This window comes from Pteronotus mesoamericanus, unplaced genomic scaffold (genome assembly GCF_021234165.1).
Source record: "Pteronotus mesoamericanus isolate MK-2021 breed Mesoamerican mustached bat unplaced genomic scaffold, CSHL_Meso_final scaffold_167, whole genome shotgun sequence".
Taxonomy (NCBI): Eukaryota; Metazoa; Chordata; class Mammalia; order Chiroptera; family Mormoopidae; genus Pteronotus; species Pteronotus mesoamericanus.
Window position 1 is genome coordinate 27,238,724 of NW_026555308.1, and position 16,905 is coordinate 27,255,628.

The 16,905-nt window shown below is 40.8% G+C and overlaps 1 pseudogene; it reads right to left on the reverse strand.

The window, feature by feature from the left end:
- Positions 1-14,584: 14,584 nt before the first annotated feature.
- On the reverse strand, positions 14,585-16,547 carry LOC129083524 (lysine--tRNA ligase-like; annotated as a pseudogene).
- Between the last annotated feature and the right edge of the window lie 358 nt (positions 16,548-16,905).

Below are 16,905 nucleotides of genomic sequence, written 5' to 3' on the forward strand. Positions count from 1 at the left end.
CTTCACATGGCTCCTAATCTAGCTGAGGCTTTTTTTTTTTTTTTGAAGTTAGTTAATGAGTAACATGAAAGTATGACACAGGGCGGTTATCATCCTACCCACATTTGCTTTAAAGGAAAAATTAACGTGTTTGGGAAATTCAGCTTTCAGTTTACTAACAGGAACACCACACAACTTTGTGGATTTAGGCAGAAAAGTCTATGGAAAAGTAAAGGCTCATAATAATAAAGTGAAGGGGGGAGAAAGAGGGTGGAGGTGAAAGAGGGAATGGGGGATAAATGGTCATGGAAAAGTATGCAATAAAAATATGCTACATGAATAGCAGAACACAAAACAAAACAACACAACAAAAAAGCAAGAAACCAATGAGGTGCAGAGCATGGCAGTAGCTAAACATTAAGAACAGAGGTAGTTTTTCCAATCCCCCAGGCTGGACCAACAAACAGGGTGAAGAGTGTGCATGTCTTTATGCATCTCACATGGGGGAATAACCAGTCCAGCTTTGGGGAATGTTGGGCGAGATGCCCAGGAGTTTTAAGGCTGTGTGGCTTGGTCCTGGGACCTGAGGAGTTTGGAGGTTCTTATGGAAGTAATATGGATAAATTCAAGGGGACCTGAATGCTGTGTGTTTTGCTGCATTGCAGGAGGTTGTGACCTGTATCAAAACAACTAAGGCAAACAATAAAACACTCTGGACTGCAGGCCCTTGCTGCTGCTCTCTGGCTGGGTAACCATGGTGATCCCAACCCTGATGAGCTTGGTGTCTGCCACCCATACCTCACAGGGTTAGGGTTAGGATGGAATCAGATGGGAGAACATGTTGTGGAAATTTGCAAATAGGCTCTATACTGGGGTGGGCGAAAGTATGTTAACAATAATAATAAATAATACAATAATTAATAAATAATAATACAAGAATAAACTCTGCGTTTCAGGTACTCACAACCGTAAACCTCCGTTTGCCCACTCCTGTGTTATTGATGTTGTTATTTAGAACCCATTTAAGCTGGAAGTTCAGAAAATGAATTTCTCTGTGTGTAGTTTTTCAAACACTTAATATTCATGCAGAAGGAAAACATCAGAGTCTCTCCCCCAGCGTTACTCGTAGCAGGGAAGGATTTCATCCAAGTATCCGTGCTTGCTCCTTATTTCCCTCGTGCTTAGTCGATGACACTGGAGAAGGACTGGCTTAAGTGAGGTGCACAGATTCTGATTGTGGAAGAGAGCAAAGTTTCCTGGAAAATCAAACCTTTAGCCTTGGCCTCTTGAGCCCTTTGCTCTAACCAGCTGGGGACAGGTTTGTGCCGCTCTGTGTGCCGCGGACTCCTAAGCACACTTTTGAAATTAGACAAAGCGTCTTTTGGTGAGATTTTACTGGTGCCTAATAGGGTGACCAACTTTTCCCAGCGTGTCTGGGATTTTCCTTGTTTTACAATGAATGCTCTGTATCCTAGGAACCCTTTTAGTCCTGGGGAAAATGCGACAGGTTCCCCGTGCTGTCCTGCTGCGATTCCGATGGTGGGCGGCACCCAGCTTCGCCCCTTGTCCTTCCTTGATAGTGCAATGTCTGTATTTCTCTTCTTCCCTTCTATATTGCCATCGCAATTATGCCGGAAAGACATTAAATACGTTATAATAAAGTGTTACCTTTATTAACAAACTCATCCCCATACCTCATATAACAGCCATAACCTGCAAGGCAGTTTCTGCTCCTCGTGAAACAAAAAAGTCTAATCAGCACAGATGTGAATAACTTATGAAATATAATATGTTACTGTTTCCCAGGAAGGGTTGGAATTTCACTGGGAGCAATGCTTAACTTAGAACAAAATGTTTGTAAAGAAGGAAATTCCAGTGTCAGCAGCCAGTCTCTGGGCTTATTTTTTTTAATAGAGAAGCTTTCTTAGTATTCACTCAATCACAATATTTTATCAGCAAGGCTCCATGCTAGCTGCACTGACTGATAGAAAACAACTTGAAGAAATGGGTCCTTGCTTCAGTAGTGTAACCAGGAAGAGACAATATACACATTTGAAAAGTTAATTAACAATAAAAGAGGGAGGAAAGCAGTAAATCGGGCTAGTATTTCTTGAGTCTCTGTATACTTAATGTCTTTTGAGTCTATGTAGCATTTCTGCTAGATAATTTCTTTTTTAAGTTTTTCCTTTATCTTTGTTATTGACACTATTATAGATGTCTCCATTCCCCACCCCTTTGTCCACCTCCACCTGGCTCCCACCCCCTAGATAATTTCATAATAACATTTCATTTAATCCTTGCCCAAAGTTCATTTTTACAGATGATACAGCTATATCTTTAAAAGGTTAAGCAAGTTGGCCATAATTAAGTGGTCATGCCGGAATTCATTCATTATATGTTAAGTGAGCATTTACCTTCAAGAGGAGGCAAGATCATTTGAGACTAGAATGGTTTAAAAAAGCTTAATGGAAAAGATGGAATTCGAGTTGAGTGCCAAAGAATGGGAGCCTTTGGAGAGGCAAAGAGGGAAGAGAGTAAGGCTCATGAGTAAATAAGTAGGCATGGGCCAGGTGTGTGCGTCAGAGTGGAGAGGCTGTGCTGGTGAGGTAGGGGAATAGCTCTGGTCGTTTATGTGGAGGCCGAATTCTGAAGGACCCTGAATGCCAGTGGGTAGTGCAAGCTTTATCTTGTAGATTATGGGAACAAAATGACGAAAGAGTAGTTTTTCTCTTGGTGGCCACATGGATGAAACTTTGGAAGCAGAAGATGAGTTGACTCATTACTGCAATCATCTCTTGATATGGTTATTTTATTTAGGCAGCAACTCCCAGTCTATGGGAAGCAGCTCTGAAGTAGTTGAAAGAGTATTGACTCAACTCTTACGTAAGATGTTAATTCCTTATCATAAAAAAAAAGTTATGTTAAAGGTGAGATTGCTGACAGTTTAGAGCAGGGGTCAAAAACTCAAATGCTTTCAAGACCCAGAAAGGTAAGAAAAACCACGAGATGGGGAGAGACACCTGCAGGGAGGGGTAGAAGGTGGTGGTGCTCATGGCCTCCATAGTGGCATTCAAATTTTAAACTCAATTGCTGGTGGGGGGGGGGGCGATCTCAAGAGGTCCAAGGGCAGGAGTCAGCTGTGGCAGGCCCCCTGAATTTCACTTCTCGACAGGAGCTGCCTATACTAAATCTTTCAAGATCTACTAACAGTCACATTTGGACTTCATGTTCAAACAGGAATAAGATTCTGATGGCGCATGACCACTGAAAGCAGATGTAAATTCTGTCTGACTGCTTCATTTTTAAGATGAATGACAGCTGACTGCTGTGTAGCAATTTACATCAGCAGGCACAGAGCTGCTGCGGTTTGACCCCCTCAACCGTTTAGACATGAATGCTGCTCAAGACATTCCTAGCCTTTGCCACAGCTTTCATTTTTATGTGTAAAAACGAAAACAGAGGCCAGGCGATCAAGGATAAATAACTAGAGTAGGACATTTATATAACTATAGCTATAAAAGGAGCATATTCATAGCAAAAAAAGAATAATCTATGGTAACAACTTAAATACAACTAAAATAAAGGTGGCTGAGATGTTTTATATCCTTCCATGGAAACAGAGATTAAACACCATAAATAAGACAAAATCTGACAACTGGCAGGAGATTTTAAGTAAGGCCACCAATGATTGGAATATCTCATTTTTCTGATGCTCACCAACAAGTGACAATGTCACATCTTTATAAATAGAGATTGTAAAACAGAGTGTGACATAGAAAAGAGAATAAGGAATTTGGGTCCCCCACTTGGTAAGTTTAGTTAACACCTCTAGACTTTGCCCCTCTTCTACCACATGAGGAGGTTCTAGGCTAGATTTGGCCCGCTGCAATGTTCTATTTGGCTACTGCTATGTTTTATGAGTAGAAAATTGTTAATACATTTCATATAAAACATGGTAATCTGGCCTTGCCTGGAAAATCAGATCTGGTAAGAAAGACGACGGCTGACAACAGTTGGCCAGTATTTCGGAGCGGCCACAGCGGGCCTCAGCCTGCAGCCTCCCTCGTTGTTCACTCAGCCTGACTTGCTTCACTTGTTCCCATGACCTGCATTTGAGTTCAAAACCCCCAGCCTAGGTGATGTCCAAAGTCTCCGGGAGCCCTAGTTCTCTTCCCTTAAAACCCACTTGTTAAAGTTTTACTGTAAGATTTTTTTTTTTCTCTTCTTCATTGAAACAAGGTCCATAGATAACTTCAAGAATTTAATCTTGTCCAATGATGATAACCCTTGGTTATTCTATCCAACCACTCTGAAGTCCACAAATAAATAACTAATATACCTCCCAGTGCCAGCCTGTACAGGGGGTGGGGAATTCATGCCCAGAGATGCTCCTTCTCCTGTTCCTGGTGTGGGACTTGGATGTTGAGGCACAAGCCCCAACTGGCAATACCAGGTAAGCAGAACTTCAACACTGAGCTTTCCAGAAGCGTGGAATATAAATTTCCATTTATAAATACACTAGATTTCCTCTACAGTTAGGTGACATAGATATTCATGCATTAGGATTTATCTGCTGGATTATGCTGTGCTCAGGCTAGTATTAATAAAATTAGTTTGTATACTCTAAGCACATACTACTGCCATTTGAGCAAAGGAGTGTACAGCTTGGCAAAGTGACGTGGAGATTCAGACTTTATCATGGGACAGCCGTAGGTGGAAAAGCACTGTCTGGGTGAATGTTCCCACATCCCTGGGGTGGGCGGTGTGATGCTGTGGTTAGAGCATGGGCTTCGGGAGCAGGTTGTCTGGATTGGAAGGGTAGCTTCATTATTTCCTTGCTGTGTTACTTTAGAAAGGTACTTAACCTTTCCAAGCCTCTGTAAAAATAGTAATGATTGTAGTATCTCCCTCAAAAGGCCATTGTGAGGATTTGATGATAATGGAAAGTTTAAGCATGAAGACTGCACAGAGTAAGCCTTCAGAAAATGCTATGGTGGAGGAGGAGGAGGAAGACGATGATGTGAACTGGTTATATTTTCGTTAAAATTGAATGAAGACTTAGTATGATCCAATTGAAAGATAGGATTTCCTTTCTAAATGTGACATCAGTTGTGTGTCTGCATGTGGTTTGTGGAAGATCTAATCTCAGAGGGAGAGCGAGTGTAACAATTGGGGCCCGTAGAATGTTGATATTGGTGTTAATGTCCCCAGCAAGCAGCCTGAACTATTCCAGTCTAACTGATGGACCAGATCATATCTTAAGTCCCTTTCTCTGGCCACAATCTCCTTTACTCTGCAGTTTCCAGTAAATATTGGAGAGGAGATTAATTCCTGCCCTAAAGTTGAGAGCCCTTCTCTGAGAGGAGGCAGACACCACTATGTTTCCCTTGGCAGAAAACTACTAGTGTCTGCAGCAGCTGGTTACTGTAGAGGGAGTTGTGCCTCCAGGAAGATTAGAGAGTGGATCCTGCCGTTGTAGTAAACAGGGCAGCCTCAGACTTCAGGTAATCTCCCTTTCCGTGCATTTGGTCTTTGTGATGTAGGGTAAAGGAATATGAAGATCCACACACTTATTCTAGCCCTGTTACTCACTTGGGCAAGCTTTTTCACTGCTGTCAATTACGTTTGATTAAATGTATAAAATGAGTTGAAATAGTTGATTTTAAACATTCTGTTAGTGTAAACGTTCTGTCTATTGATATATTTATTATCTATGCAGTGGTGTGCTGGTAAACTGGTTTGCCAGGGTGGAGGAGCTCTGATTTATAGTTCTGTGCCAATTTCCAGAGTGAAAATACTTCCAGCATGGCTGACTTTAAGCTACCAACATGATGTCAATGAACATAACTTTGGAAAGGGATACTGATAATTAGCTCTTTTGGGCCAATATGAGCTAACTCCCTCACATCACTGTAAACACCTAAACACCCAACTTCAGTGTTTCATAAAATGTAAGAATTTGGCCCCAGAGTTATCAGTAAATAACTGTGTTCTTTGATTTACATAGCGTTATATTCTGACAAATTGTATCGCAGTTATTGTATAATCTGCCTTTGTTTGATTTTATATAAATTGGCAATCCTTTCCACAGAAATATTTATGAATATCCTATGGTTTTTATGTCCTCATAAGGGGTTTTTCTTGTATTTTTTTTTTGTTGTGGTAAAAGATACACAGTTCAGTGCATTAATTGCCTTTCTAATATTGTGTCATAAGGTTTTTCAACATATACTTCTTTGTTCATAAAACAAAATGTGCAAAATATGAAGAAGAAAATTACAAAATCATCCGTAATTCTCAGCCCCCAGAAATAATCACAATGAACATTTTCACATTATCAAAACTATGCTTTACCCTAACAGGTAGACAAAATAGTTTGGTGATCTTGGAAATATATCCAACATTTACTAAATAGGTTTTCTATTATTTTCAAGGAGCCTTACCATTCAAAGTGAGGAAGAAAGAGAAACAAAGAGGCAATTTTTTTCTGTTCTCTCTCTCCCTAAGGGAGCTCCAGGAGCCACGGTCGTTACCAGAAAAGCAGAAAAGGCATATTTGGAAAAAATCTGTGAAACAAGCTTGAGGGAGATTTGTTTGGGAGCAAACGTAACACTAGCCTAGATGTTTTTGAGATTAGTCTAGGAATTAGGTGGTAGATGATGAAACTTTAAAACAAATAGGAACCCTGGGAAGCATCTGATAAAGACTTTGTATTATAGATCTGCCATTTGAACACAGAGGGTTTAGGTGACCTACCGAAGGTCACATGAATAATGAGGGACAGAGCCAGGGCTGCCCTCCTGCCTCTTTCTTCTCTCCCGGCCTCGTAATCTGGTCACACCATGCTGCTCCACAGAATTCCTCCTCCGGTAACTCATGGGAGAATGGAAACATACCCTGGGTCCCAGCGATAGGCCACCCTTGTGGCCTTGCTATTGTCTTGATACAGGACAAAGGAGGGACACAATCACGCCATCTACAATCTTTCATTTTCTACTTCTGTTGAAGTAACAAAAAAATATTTTTTTACTCTTTGGTGTTAACTTTCTTGAGTTCTCTCATGAATTACAATGTTTAACACTCCCCAGTTCCCTGAATTTTGGAGATTTCTTCCCCATATCCTGCTATTGGACTCCAGTGCCAGGACATATTTTACTTAAAAATACAGACTCTTTATTTGAATTTTTACAGTGCCATTTGATAGCTTTAGCTTTCTAATCTCTCAAGTGGGGAGAATAATAATATGTATTTAATAGATTTCTTAGGAAAGTAAATTAGTTAATATTTGTAAAGACTTTGAATATTTCCTGGCATATAATAACAACTCAGGAGGTGTTACCATCAGTATTACCAACATTTATAATAACATTATATGGCCTTATTTAAAATAACTGTTTTTTAAGGTTTTAAAAACAGCATAAGATATTTACATAACATAAAATCTACCAGTTTGAAGTGTATAATTTAGTGGTGCATTTTTACAGTGTTGCATAGCCACCATCATCTAATTTTAGAACTTTTTTTTCACATTATTTCCCTTTTATTTATTTATTTTTTGGCAAGAATATTTAAGTTCTCTCAGCAAATTTTGTTTTTAGATTTCATTTTTCAATTACAGTTTACATTCAGTATTATTTTGTATTAGTTTCAGGTGTACAGCTTAGTGGTTAGACAATCATATACCTTACAAAGTTGTTGCCACAATATTTCCAGTATCCACCTGGCACCACACATAGTTGTTACAATATTACTGACTGTATTTCCTATGCTGTACTTTATATCCCCAGGATGATTTTGTGACTACCAATCTGTAGTTAACGTTGGAGCATTTTCATTACTCTGAAAATGTGATTTTCATCACCTTTAAACCCATTGAGAGTTGTTCTTCATCTCCCCTACCTCTCCCTTTTTCTGCCCTAGGCAACCACTAATCTACTAGTGTGTTTTTGTCACAGAGAAAGTACTTATTCTGGACATTTCACTAGGTGGAATTATCCTAAGCGTGATCTTTTGCATCTGGCTTCTTTCACTTAGCGTGCTTTCCAGTTTCACCCGTGGTGTGGCATGCATCCCTATTTCACCCATTTTATGACCAAATAATATTCCATTATGTGGATATGCCATGTTTTATTTATCCATTCTTCAGCTGATGGATATTTGGATTGCTTCCATTTTTGGATATTATGAATAATGCTGCTATAGAAATTTGTGCACAAATTTTGTGTGGACATATGTTTTCAACAATTTTGGTTATACACCTAGGAATAAAATTGCCGTCTTTAAAAACTTTTTGAGGAACTGCCAAACTATTTCCCAAAGTTACCAAAACAATTTACATTCCAATCACAAGGGATGAGGGTTCCAATTTCTCCATATGCTTGCCAACACTTACTTATTTTTCTTTTTGATTGTGGCGGTCTTAGTGGGTGGAATGGTATCTCGTTATGCATTTAATTTGAATTTTCCTAATACTAATGGTATTGAGCATCTTTTCTGTGCTTATTGACAATTTATATATCTTTTGGAGAAACAGCTTTTCAAATCCCTTATCCATTTACAAACTGGGTTATTTGTCTTCTTATTATCGAGTTGTGTCCTTTATATATTTTGAATATAAGTCCCTCATCAGATATATGATTTCCAAATACTTTCTCACATTCTGTGGGTTATCTGTTTCCTTTTTTTAACTTTATTTTCATTGTTGACACTATTCCAGTCGTCCTCATTTTCCCCCTTTGCCCACCTCCACCCAGTCCTCCCTCCATCTCCCTCAGGCCATCACCACACTGCTGTCTGTGTCTGTGAGTTGTGCATGTCTGTACTTAGGCTGGTCACTTTTTTCCATCTAATCCCCTCTCCCCTCTCCTTGCTTTGCTTTTCTGGTGGTGTCTTTTGAAGCACAAAAGTTCTTAACTTTGATAAAGTCCAATTTACCGATTTTCTCTTTTATCACATATGCTCGTGGTATTGTATCTAAGAAATAATTGCCTAGCCAAAGGTCATGAAGACTTATTTACTCCTATATATTCAAGAATTTTATAGTTTTAGCATTTATATGGGTGCAAGTCCTTTGATCCACTCTGAATTAACTTTTGTGTGTGTTGTAAGATAGGGGTCCAACTTCATTTTTTTGCATGTTGTCTTGGCACTTTACTTTTTTTGCCAGTTTTCCGGGTACTATTGTTGAAAAGACTATTTGTTTCCCATTGAATTGTCTTGTCCCCTTTGTTGAAAATGAATTGACCATAAATGTTAGGGTTTATTTCTGGCTAACTAATTATTTTAAACCATGTAATTAGAAACTTATTCACAATTGATGAATTTGATCATCACTGTTCCATTTAAAGACATGTGTTTTTAATTTTTTAAATATGTGTCTACACAAGTCCAGGGCCAAAATTTTTGGTATTTTCCCTTTATTCTTCTTGGTAATCCTGAAATCATGTTTTTTAGGGGGTCGTTTATTTCACCTGTTTGTAACAACGTTAAAAACAAGGAAAACATAATGATGATTCTCTCAAAATCTTCAGGCATTCAGAAGAACATGAACTATCATCTCTTAAAGATAGGCAAAGAGAAAGTGTTCATGCACTAATACATTTCTATGTTACTGTTGATTCAATTTAGCGATCATCCTGCAATTTTTTAAAAATAGCGAAGAGTACTGAGGCTGGGCTGAATTAAGAAAAGAAGGCTGACATGGTGCTGTTTGTGATAGTTTAGTCCTGAGAAATTAGCTCATAGGACCTTTTAAGATGTGAGTCATGTCAAAAGCATGCAATTTATGGAAGAAAAAAATGCACATGTCTAATAGCTGAATGAAAAATATTCTCTGCTAGTTATAAAAAAATGCAGAAAATGACCCAACTGGGTAGCAAGTTGGACAAGTTTTTTAAAGGTCATGCTTGTGTGCAATAATGGAAATGATTGCATAAAGGAGTTATCCTCATTTTGCAGAAGAAAAAGCTGAGAGGCACAGGGAGCTTAATGAATTTATCCTGTGTTTCACAACTTGTGAGTGAGAGAACTGAGAGACTGAAACACACAGATATAGATGCTTACCAACTCCTCCACAGCCACAGTGAGCCTTTAGCCCAGAGGGGTCAGATGTTACTTTGAGATTTCTGGTAAACCAGAGTTTGAGTTTGACATCTGCCCTATGCACCTGTGTAAACTCTACGGAGTAGGGCGGGGCTTGGTGATTGGGCTGGGCCACCAGGGAAACTTAGGAGACGTAGACTGTTTCTCTGAGAGATTGGATTCCAGTGTTTCTTAGTAGGTTTTCAGGGAGGAAGATAAAGAATAGAGGGGAACTTTCTTTAATCCTCCGACCGAGGCTAGGAAATAGGTATATTTCTCATCATTTTGGAGATGAGAAAAACCAAACTCAAGAGAAATTGTCTCTATTCCTAGTCCGCACATTCAGTTAAACAGCAGCAGAGCTGGCACTCAAAGGCAGGTCTGCAGAAGCCAAAGCCCTGTGTCTTCCCGCTGGCACACAGTCTCTCTCCAAAGGAAGCAAAGCACATGTCTAGTCTCCTCAGCCCATTTACACTTTATCTTACACGTTCTGTCCCCATCATCCCTCACGCAGTGTCTGATGACCGTGAGCGTAAGCATGGGGATGCCTTCACCTGACTTTCTGGAGGCTTTCTCTTCACTGCCCCGGGTCTGGGCTGAGCCGAATAACCTCCCCATAAAATTCTCTTTATTTTGAAGATAGGATTCTTTGAGGGATATTTAAGCAATTGTAGCTGGTATTGTAGAGGAACTTTTAAAAAATTAACTATCTCTACATGTACTTGGTACTCTGCTAGTCGTTCTGCAAAATTTAAACTAGAAAACAAAGCAAAAGCTAAAAAACCCAAAGCCTAACCCATGATGTCTGTTTACAAGGAAGTCAAAGAAATTTAACCTAAAATCAAACTTATCTTTCTAGATTTAAAGGAACTTAAAACCAGAACTTACAGAGTCGACACGGCAAGTGCGACCGTGTACGTGTGCTATAATCCCGTTTTCCCTGACCGGGGCAATGCTGGGTTCTCCTGAACAAGTGGAGCTGTAGATTACAATCATGCTTTTGAAGCCTTTGCTGGCTAGCATTGCTCATTGTCTCCCTTTGCTTGAGTTCTCCTTCTTCAGCTTTCACAACACGAAAAACCTCAAACTCTGCCAGTTCTTCTATGCAATCAGCCTATCAGCAAAGTGCTCTCTGTCAGTTTCCAGAATACATTAAAGCATGTGGGACCACTCTTGTTTTTGCTCAAGCCCTTGATGATAAAATGCCCCTAACGGGCAACCAGAGACCCTTTGCATACAGAGACTTTCTGTTCATGAGATACCAAAAAGACCTTTCATATAACAAAGAGGCAGCACTCTATTCTCAACTTTCCTTTTTCCAGGTCTGAGACCTGTCACTCACGATTTCAGGTCTGCATCCATTTTTGCTTTCTTCCCCTGGCACATGGTCTTCCAGGACATAAATTGTGCTTGGAGTGTCTGCTGGGTGCTTCTCTTTTCTGGCAGGGCCTGCTGTCTTCTCCACATCTTCTAGAGGCCAGCTGCTCTTCCAGAAACTCTGGGGAGGATCAGGAAGCAGCGCTAAGTTGACTCATGACCTGGCCAATGACAGCCCTTTCAGCCAGTGGACTGTTTCTCTTCTGAAGTTTTCTCTTTCCGAGTCTGCTCAAAGGGACACAATCAACCACACCTGGAACCTACATCTGTGGGTCAGCAAATGACCACAGAGACATTCTGTGTCTCTTGAGATAATATTCCCTTCTTGCTGGGAGCTTTATCTTATCTTGATGCTGGTGTGGGGTCACTTTTACTGACCCCTTGCTTATGATGACCTATGTCTTACTCCAATCCTGACATTTTTCCTTACTTTAGAAGGTAGTAAGTATATGCTACCTCAAAGGTTCTACCCTCCTTTTTCCTAAGTGGTCTTCAGGTTACTCCTTTAAATTCATGACTATACATTATTTAAATTAAACATATCTAACACAACAACTTTGATATTCATTGTCAAATGATATCATCAATATTTGACCATCCATGTCTCAGCTTTGCTTTCTATAATCAGAATATGCTTCTTTTTTTTTTTTTACACATTTAATATAATGTATTCATCATGGTTCTTTCCTCACTGTGGGGCTCAATAAATATTTACAGATGAAAAACTGGTGAATTAACAGGGAAGTTGATCTTTTCTTTATTCCTCCTTTTTTTAATAGCTCTTCCACCATGACATTCAAAGAAACACGAAAGTTGTTCCTTAGAAGAAGAATAAAATGGCATTAAAGTTTTTTTTTACTCTGTATCAAACAATCTAATTGGCTGAATTCAAATGATTAAATGTTTTTAAGTATTTAACTAATTTTAATCAAAGACCACTGCAAAACAAAATGTATATGAGGAGATGATTTACTGGCATAGGAAATGTTAGGATAAAGATTTACAAATGAGAAGGATGGGCACAATTTGCTTGAGGTGAGGACTAGATAATAGAACATGAGATTTCCATGCATGAGATTATTAGGAATACAAATAACTTTTATTCCCTTTCCTACTCTATCAATCAAAGTTTCCTCTCCTATTCTATGTTAGATTGAAGGCATCGATGCTCTCCATTAATTTAGTGGCCTCTATGTAGCCATCCCCTTTGCCTGATGACTGCAGTCTATGCCCACTCTAACTTGGGTTGGCCTTATCACTTGCTTTGGCCAAGACAATGTGGCAAAAGTAATATAACAGTTCTGAGTCTAGACCTCAAGAAGCCTTGAATGCTTCTGCTTCCTCTCTGGCTTCTCTGTCGTCATCAGGACCACAGCCTGAATTAGGGGCATGCAGCATGTGAGACCGCTGAGAGCAGAGTCAAGTCATTTCATCCATCACAGACCACTCAGCTCCCGGTCGGCCTGCCATCTGACCACAGACGCATGGCTAATTGGTCTAGGTCAGTAGAACTACCTGCCAACTTATGGACGTGTGAAAAATAATAAACAATTGTTTTAAACTCCTATGTTTTGAGATGGTTTGTTATGCAGCAAAAGCTAACTGCTTCAGATTCTATATTCATATTACTAATAAGGTAAGAAGATAATAGCTCCTCCCAGGGGAAAGTACATTTGGACGGCTGTCAACTGGTTGAACTAAACGATTGGAACTTTGAGAGTGTCTTCAGTTTCAGTAAGCGATCAGGGGGAACTTAGGGAGTACAGTGGAATCTTCTTGGGATAATGGCCAAATATATTTAAGAGGGCTGTTATCACAAGAAATAAGGAAGAGTAGCGGTAGGGTAGGGTAGATGACATTGACAAAAGATCTCAAAATCGTATTTGGTAGACCTACAAGCTACTGCCACCACATCCCCACATTCCCTCTTTCCAGTGTCTCCTTCAGTCTTCCCTCTCCCTTTCTTAGCCTCCCCACATAAAGCTTACTGTGGTATCCAGCACTCACTCTTCTCAGGTCTGTTAGGGGAGTCCTTCTTCTCACTTCTCCATGGACTGCACTCCAGGCTTTTGCATTGAAGGAATAGCACATATTCAGTGGAAGACAGAGCTGCCTTCCTTCCAATCCTGCCTCATGCCTGATGTGTTAGGAGCCTCCAACATGTGAAAGCTTTAATGTCTGCAAACTCCAGTTTTTCTCCGCAAAATGGTGAGGAGAAAAGGCCCTCAGCAAAGCTCGGTTCTTTTTCTCCAGTTTAACCTTACATCTGAGGAACGAAATGGGGAAAAATCGGAAGCTATTTCTTTTAAGAAAGTTAACCCGATGTTCTTTTGATCGCTGGCAACAATACTTTCTGCTGGTTTAAAAAGTTTGAGTTATGGGTCACAGCTTTAGTAAATATTAACCCTCATTTTACTGCCCTTATTATTAACAGCTAGAAAAATGAAAGTTCAGAGATTTTGCATAATGTGGACAGAGCCAAAGTCACATGTGTGATTGAAGACAAAAGTTATAAATTCAGTAACGGTTTAATTGTCTAATTTGTGCCTAATTTCTTAATAACCTACTTCCCACTCCATATTATGAAGATGTAACACAGTCACTAGCTGTGCAACTTCATGAATCACATGGGTACAACTTTGACAGATAAAGGAACTTGAGGCCTTCTATAAGCGTCTCATCAGCCTGAAAGCCTGCTAGGGACACCTTGTAAACTCAGCTTGTGTCCCCTCTACAACCTGGAGCCCAGATGATCTTCTACATAAATTTAGACCATGTTACTTTCCTGCTGGAAATCTTCGGATGATTTTCCATTTCACAAAAAGTGAAATCTAAATTGTGACCTATGGTCCTGACCCAGTCTTTGCTCATGTCGCCAACCTTGTCTGGTGGATGCTTCCCTGCATTGGCTTTCTTCCTGATCCGCAACATACCAGGCCTGTTCCTACCCCCAGATCTCTGCATCTGCACTATCCTCTGCCTAGATAGCTGGACTTCCAGCTCTTCTTGTCAACATTTACTCTCAGCTCAAATGTCACCTCCTCAGGGATGCCTTCCCTGATCACCCTGTCGAAAACAATTCCACCTTGTCCAGAAACTATCACATCACTGTGCTTTACTTTTTATTTTTTGTTCTTTCTTCTTCCCCTCATCCTCCTCTTTTAGAGACAAACAGTTTATTTGGTAACAAGGAGTAAAATTGGAATTCTGAATTCCTTTTCCCTCTGCTGGTGACTAAACTGTGATAGTCAAATGGATAGTAACATATAAGAATTTCCTTGCAGTCCTTGGTCTTTTGCAAAAACGCAAAGATGCCTGTGTTATGTGACTTGCAATGATTATTTTGTAGACAAAAGGGCAATGTATCAGCAATCGCTACATTTTCCTTTTTGTTTTTGGGTTTCATGGCAGGAAACAGAAGCACTTCCTTGATTTTATTTGAGTCTGCGAGCAGCACGGTGACTCAGTTGATGCCGTGCCCAGCCAGCTGTGGGGGGCAACCCACAGTCCAGGTGGTGCAGGAGTTTTTGTCTGTAAACATGGCCTCGTTATCGCCAGCAGCCTTGGCCATGGCCTGTCTTTTGAAAAGCTGCTGCCGCCTCGGGGGGTCAGTCAGTTCGGTTCCGCACTGAGTGTTTCCTTCTTCATGACAGAAAGTTCAAAGGGCTCCCTCAGACCATCTTTAGAGTGGTGCCATTCCGCCAAAGGGCTCATTATTTGGGGGTGATCACAGACAAATATAGGGTTGGTGCATGCCACATCCATGCATGGCTGTGGTCCCAGGTGGAGGGCATTCAACAGCTTTGGCCACACAGATGTCAAGAATTTTGAGAGTTTCTTCAGATTGGAAGAAGTTATTGTCTCACAGCTTCACCTCTAGGGCTTTCTCAAGCTCTTCTATAAGCTGATTTTCTGGGTGGGGGCGGGGGGGAGGTGAGAGGGGGATGTGAATCAGTCACAGAGGCTTGGCCCTTGGGGCCATCTGGATGGTAAGTGACCTCATAATTGCCCGTAATGTGCTTCACCCTCCCTGAAATCATCTACTTTGTGATTTCCACGAGCTTGTGATAGTCTGCGTAGGCCAGAGAGAACTCACAGACGGTGAACTCAGGACTGTGAATCAAGTCAATTTCTTCATCCTGGAACTAGTGTTCAGTTTCATGAACCTGGTCAATGCTACCGACCAGCAGCACCCTATGGTAGAGGGCTGGCGCAATTCTCATATAAATTCGGGTCCAGCTCGTTGCTGCAGGGCATAAAAGGCTTATGCACGGCTCCCTGGGATGGTGTTCATCGTGGGAGTTTCAGTCTGTAGGACGCCCAACTCATCCATGAAACATCTGATAAATGTGATGATCTAAGAGCGCATGATAAATTTCTGCCTCACAAAGTCACTTGGACGGGCTCAAGTCCAAGTACCTGACAATAGCGTGTTTCCTTGTTTTTGAGGCCAGAGTGAAGATGAGGCAACATTTGCAAATGAGGAAGCAGCAGTGTGATCTCACAGGGAATGTGGCTCAGCTCCCCCTTCTTGGTTTTTCAAGGACTCCCCTGAACCCCAATTATGTCTCCCTGATGCAGTTTGTTATTGAAATGAAGAATTACTTCTTATTTATAATTCCTGGAATTGGCCATGACTTGCAACTTGACCCCCTCTCCTTGAAGGTCATAGAAGATTAGCTCTCCTCCCAAAGTTCTTTTGGCATGGATCCTACCTGCCACCTTTAAGGCGATGTGCCTCAGGTGGTCCCAGGCTGCAGTTGACTGTATTCCTTATATTCCTGGATGAAGTGAGTGAACAAGACATCTACATGGAAGTTGCGTGGGTCCCGGTCTTCCAAATGGACCTTTAGCTGGTGGACTGCTCGGCTGCGGATCTTGTAGTGCTGGTCTGGGTCCAGGCCCTCCTCCTCGGCTCCCACATCGTTGTCAGTGGTGTAGGTGGAGGCAGCAGCATTGGCCTGGCTTAGTTGTTTCTCACTCAGCTCCTTCTGCTTGGTGTCCTCCTCTGCTACTTTCTTCTCAATTTTCAGTTGTCTTTTTAGCTCATCCTTGCTCAGTTTCTGCTCACCACCTTCCACATTCTCCCCAGGCCCCTGCACTGCAGCCATCTCTCCGGAGGGCCTGATCTGCAAGGTCTCTGCTTTATTTTAAGAAAGAGTGGTCACTCTGCCATTATTTTGTTAATTTGTTTCCTTTTTTCTCCCCATATGTGTCTCCCAACTAGAGTGCACGCGCATGAAAGCTTCTACGTTGTTTGTTTTGCTCAACCGTGTAGTTCCATGCTAGCATGTAACACAGTATCTGCTACATACAGTTACTCAATAGATATTTGTAAGATTAATAGAATACATGTGTTCTTTGTCTTGCTCATTTTTACAGCACTTTCTGTTCAATGCACATTTAAAAAAAAGTATTTCAATGCATGTAAGGTTGCATACAACACATTTCAAACAAATGCACTCTTCG